Raw genomic sequence first — 6,000 nt, forward strand, 5'->3', positions numbered from 1 at the left:
TGGTTAGCTTGTTGAGCCCATGGCCAACTTCAGTTTCTAGTTCACATGCAGCCCTTGCTATGGAGAATGAAGAGACAACTGTTTTATTCACAGTCAGGACAAACAACCCAGGTGGAGTTATGTTTCTCAGCAGGAGGAGAGACCCTTCTGGCTCAAGCAGCCTGGACTCCGCCGGCTTACCCTCAGAATTCCAGGCTGCATATGCTTGTGTCTAGTGGTCGGGGACTGTGGAGGGACGTGGCTTTGGGGGTCATATACCCTCTGGTTGAAGCTCTGGCTCTGTCTGTTGTCAGCTGAGTGACAGCAATTCACTCATCTTGCTGACCGTGTTTCGTCACCGGTGAGATGGGGATGACAGCACTAGATTTGCAGGGCATGTTGGAAAGGGACGGGATGTGCAGAGCTCAGTCAGTAGGTGCTCCATACTGGGAAAGGCTGTGTCTTCCCCTGAAGGAGAAGAAAGAGGTGACCTGGATAATAGGGAGCTAATATTTTCAAGAGCTAATATTTTAGGGCAAAATTAGTCACTGTCATTTTAGTAACAATTAGTTTCTGTCCCATGGTTGGAAAGCCAGGCATGACTTTAAGGGGGTTGGGGCAGAGGGTGGGGCATTCTGTAGGGGAGATAGCACAGTGTGCACAAAGCCACATGATGTGGCCTTGTGGCCACAGCCTGGGCTTCCCATTCTGGCTCAGCCACAATTCACCATGTGGACTCATGCACCTTGTGGGAGATGCAATGAATAGTGTGTGTGGTTTGTGTGGCATTTGAGTCCTCAATGGTGTGAGAGGTTAGTAGTATGTATAGGTTAATAGTATACAGGAAGAGGCAACTATTGGGAGAGAGAGATCTACCCCCTTAACATTGGGGGTAGAGCAGAAGGAGGGTTCTGTAGACTATGTGTATCCCTGAAAAATTCATATGTTGATACCCTAACCCCGGAATGTGATGGTATTTGGAGATGGGACCTTTGGGAGGTAATTAGGTCATGAAGGTAGAGCCCGCATCAATGAGATTAGTGCCTTTATAGAATAGACAGGGATCTCCTTTGCCATGTGAGGATATAGTGAGAAGACAACGTCTATGAACTAAGAATCACACCCTCACCACACACTGGTGGTCTTCTGATCCCTTGATCTTGAACTTCCAGCATCTAGAACTGTGAGGCACAACTTTCTTTTGCTTCTAAGCCACCTAGTCTATGGTACTCTGTTAGAGCAGCACAGAATAAGGCAGATGGTGTCTAAGTACAGAATCTAACGCTATGTGATACAAGGCAGTGGTTTCCAAAAGCCAGTCAGAGTGTTGGGACCTGACTGCAGCAGCCTTCCCTAGAAAGTTCGTCAAAGATCAAGATTCCCCGTCTCACCCCTGGATATTCAGGATATTGGTGTCTAAGATTCTGTAGCCTTAATAAATGCCCCGAGATGATTCTTGTGCATAGAACAGGAAATTGGCATTTGGAGTCAAAATGATTGGGCTTTGGAATCAAAATTGTCTGCCTTAAATTTCAGTTCTTAGCTCACTGTGGGCTTACTTTCTCAAAACCTCAGCTTCTTCTATGAAATGGGGACAGTCCCTGCCCTACCTACATCCCAGGGTTGTTTGAAGGCTCACATAAGACTTGGAATGTGAAAGTGCTTGTAAATCAGCACACTGCATATATATATGTATATATATATATATCTTTCTTATTACCAGTGGGAAAGATAACCTTGATGGTTTCTAAGGTTTCCTGTTACTTTTGATCCTGCCCACCAGGGGGCAGCAGGTGCACGCACACAAAACCTTGGAGCAGTTTCTCCCACAAGTGAGTTCCTTGTCTCATGAAATCAGAACTTTAGGAAGGTGGTGCTCAGCAGTTCATGGGCCACGGAGACCCTTGCAAGATCCAGGCCTCAGGGAGATTGAGGTGTCTCCAGAAAGTTCTTCAGGAATGCATGCAGTATATTTATACTGAATATCATTCAGAGGCTCCAGTTAAAATGTTTTATCCTTCCAGAAGGACATCATGGGAAACAATACTGACTGACATTTAGGAAGCCAGGCTGCAGATGCCAAACCAGAAGTTAATGGTTGAGGTCAACACATTGGCTCTCGAAACCAATTCATTCGTTCACTCACTGACTCATTCGTTCATTCGTTCAGTAGATACGACTGACTCCTTCTCTAAGCCTCCAAATCTTGATTTCAGCTCAGGTCGTGATCTCATGGGTTTGTGAGCTTGAGCCCCACATGGGGCTCTATGCTGGCAGTGAGGACCCTGCTTAGGGTTCTGTCTCTGTCTCTGCCCCTCCCTCCCTTCCCCCCTCAAAATAAATAAATAAAACTTAAAAAAGAAACCCCAAAACCGAGACCTTCTCTGTGCTGGGCACTGACTAGGGCAGTCACAGGGAGAACAAAGTTGAATCAGGTCAGCCACTGACCTCCTAGCCTTGAGGACTGTTCTTTAAGATAATGGTGAACATTTTTAGAGAATTAATCATGTATCAGTTGCTGTCCTAGGTCCTTCATATGTGCTAACTGATGTGAGCCCTACCGGGTAGGTATTATTATTACCTCCACTTGACAGAGGAGGGCATTAAGGTCCAGAGAAGTTAAATCAAGGTCCCACTTTGAGGGGAGAAGCAAGGATTTAGACATGGGCAGTGTGACTCCAGAGTCCATGATCTACCTGGTTTAGTGGGGGAGACAGGCATGATAATGACTTGGCAATAAGAGCTGTAAGACACTCATGCCTTAGTCACTCCTTGTTCCCAGGCACGCTGATGACGCCTTACTGAGCCGGGCAGGGGGGGGGCAGTGCCGGGAAGATGATGTGGAGGTGGGGATTAGAGAATCAATAACCCCAGCTCCTAGGGCAGGACGACGCTGAGGTGTGCTCTCTATCGCCCTCTGGTGCTCCCCAGTGGGACTGAGCTCTAGGTGGCCACAGCGGTATCAGCTCCAGTATGCATGCTCCCTGCCTTCCTACTTGTTAGGTAGCATTTCCTCTCACTCCTACTATTGTTTCCTGGAATCACCTTCCAACTAAAGGATTGCAAGGACTCCCATTGCAATCCTTGGTTCAGGACCTGCTTTGGGGGGAGCCCTACCTGTGACACCTATCTCCCTGAAGTTTGTATCCCTTAAGGAGTAAAGAGCTGGATCCAGTTTATAGCTAGAGCCTCAGCCCCGAGCATTCCGGGGCTGAATGGAGTGGAGTTGGAGGCTAAAAGGACTTGGAGGGAGGGGGCATTGATTTGACCCAGTGGGGAGCGGTGAAGGCCCCTTGGAAGAGATGACATTTGAACTGCTGAATCTGAATTCAGCAGTGAATTTGAACACCCCTTACCTCTCTGTGAAGGGGTGTTCTCTCTTACTGATTTCCTCCTTGCCTTTGGAACCCACATGCTTCTCAGAGGTCTCAGAGAGTCATGATTCAGCCCCCCGGGATTCCAGTGCCTGCTGAGCCCTGCGCTGTCAACATCAAAGCACTTTCTTCCCACGGATTTATCAGCACCGTGAACCAAATGATTGCTTCCGCTTGGCTTTCTTTAGCCATGTGAGGCCACAGGTCACCTTTTGGGGCCTGAGTTTCCATCTGCAAAATGGGGGCGGTAATGCTCCCCCACCAGGCACCTGTGAGTCTCAGTGTGACAAGGCGAGAATGGGCTGTCAGCTCAGGGCCTTCTGGGGGGACTCCCAGCACAGCACTGTAACCTTGTGAATGAAGGTGGCTCATCATTAGCTGTTTACCTCTGCCCCCCTCACCCAGGCAGTCTTTCAGTCTGGTCTTTGCCCTCCGTGATGGTGTCCTGGATTCCTGGAAGAAGTCAAAAGGAAAGATGCTGTGTTTCTTGCCTGTTTCTTTTGGATGCCCCCAACACCCAGTAGAAATCCAAGCATCTCGCGTTAGAGGCACGGGGCCAAATAGGCGGTCCTGACTCCATCCAGGAGACCCAACCCGACATCTGGACTTCATTATGCTAACAGAACCTCGCCTCCTCCCACCTTAGTGTGCTGCACAGCTCTGTGGGATTCATCTAACCTGACTTGGGAAGGCACTGCGATTCCTTCCAATTCCCTGTTCCCCTTTTCACTGATTGAAACAGGTAATAATCACGGTGAACATTTATTAAGCCTTTACCAAGTGCCAGGCACTATTCTACCATTTTACAAGCGTTTAGCCCTAAATCTTCTTAACAACCTTGTGAAGGAAGGACAGTTTTTATCCCCATTTTACAGATAAGCACATTGAGGCCCAGAGAGTTTAAATTTTTTTTTAACGTTTATTCATTTTTGAGAGCTAGAGACAGAGCATGAGCAGGAGAGGGAGACACAGAATCCGAAGCAGTCTCCAGGCTCTGAGCTGTCAGCACAGAGCCCGATGTGGGGCTCGAACTCATGAACTGTGAGATCATGACCCGAGCCGAAGTCGGATGCTCAACCGACTGAGCCACCCAGGTGCCCCAAGAGTTTAAATCACTTGTGCAAAGTCACAGAGCAGGAAAGTGCAGAGCCATGCTGTCTGGCTTTCAGTCCTGGGTGCAAATGCAGTGGGCCAGTATAGACGGTGTGCTTATGTGCCCAAGAGGGGGTGACCCCCAGGACTCCAGGGGAAAAGTGTGTGGAGCAGCTGACAGCAGCAGCAGGGCCTGCCCGAGGCCGGTGGGCGGACAGTGTGCCTGCCTGTAGGCGGCTGGAACAGCTGCGGCTTTTGGGAGGCCCCAGCCTGGCAGCTGCTGGAAGGAAGTGCATTGTTCTTCTTGGGCAGAAACTTGGGGCCCAACTTTCTCTGTGGCCGCAGCTGACTTGGCCTCTTCTCAAGGTGGCTGGGTCCCAGGTCACCTCTTTAGCCACACCCGAGAGCAGGAACTTTATTTTGCAGTGCAAGTAACAGTCCTGTCCGTGGCTTCCTAGTTGTGATACCGTCCTGGGGAAGGGGGCTAACAGAGCCCTGTGTGATCCTTCTCCCTGCCAGGAATTCACGCGGCTAGAGTTACTCATATGTTCTACTGTATATGATACATGATATATCCCACAACGTGTATGGGATAAATTGTAAAATCACCCCTACATTTGGATAAATCCCAGCTATGCTCTTTTTAGCCTGAAGACCTTGGCTCATCAATCTCTGAGCACTCGGTCTGCCCATCTGCAAAATGGGATGTTAATAGTAGTTCCTCCTTCAGGGGTGGTTTGAGCACTAAGGGTGTATAATGCCTGGAAAGCCCCTACCGGGGGCCTAGCACATACTAAGCACTCCGTAGTGGTCACTGTCATTAAGCCAGTGCCAGCGACTATTATTATCACTCTTGTTGCGTCTGTCTCAGAGATCACTGCAGGACTTAATGACTTAATGCACGGCACACTGTAAGTGCTCATTAAAGAGCCGTTTACTATTTTGGTGTTTTATTTTACTAAGTTCTTTTATGCTCATTTGGTTCTCACTCTGGATCTGAGGGAAAGCTGGAAATGCGTTTCTCATTTGAAAGACGTTCCAACAGAAACGTAAAAAAGCAAAATGTCTTGTTCCAGGTTTCCTAAAGAGTAAGGGTCAAAGTCGTGGCTGAAATTCAAAGCATTCAGGCTCCAAATCCTACGTCCTTCTTAGGCATTGAAGTCTCTTTGAAATTGACCTTCTGTTATGTAGGAAACAGCCTTTTGTCTTTTATTTTTATTTTTTAAAGTTTATTTATTTATTTTGAGGGAGGGGAAGGGCAAGAAGGGGAAGGGAAAGAAGCCGAGAGAGAACCCCAAGCAGGCTCCACACTGTCAGTGCAGAGCCTGACATAGGGCTCAAACTCATGAACTGTGAGATCATGACCTGAGCCAAAATCAAGAGTCAGACACTTAATCGACTGAGCCACCTAGGTGCCCTGGAAACAGCCTTTTAAACCACACCAGCTTCTAACTGCTTATTTATAAAACACTTTTCCACCTACTGTCCCAATCTGATGTACTCATTAATCCTTTGAGACCTATTTACTTTAAGACCCATTTCAAAGATGAGAAAA

Source organism: Herpailurus yagouaroundi, unplaced genomic scaffold (genome assembly GCF_014898765.1).
Source record: "Herpailurus yagouaroundi ecotype Mexico unplaced genomic scaffold, PumYag 183, whole genome shotgun sequence".
NCBI lineage: Eukaryota > Metazoa > Chordata > Mammalia > Carnivora > Felidae > Herpailurus > Herpailurus yagouaroundi.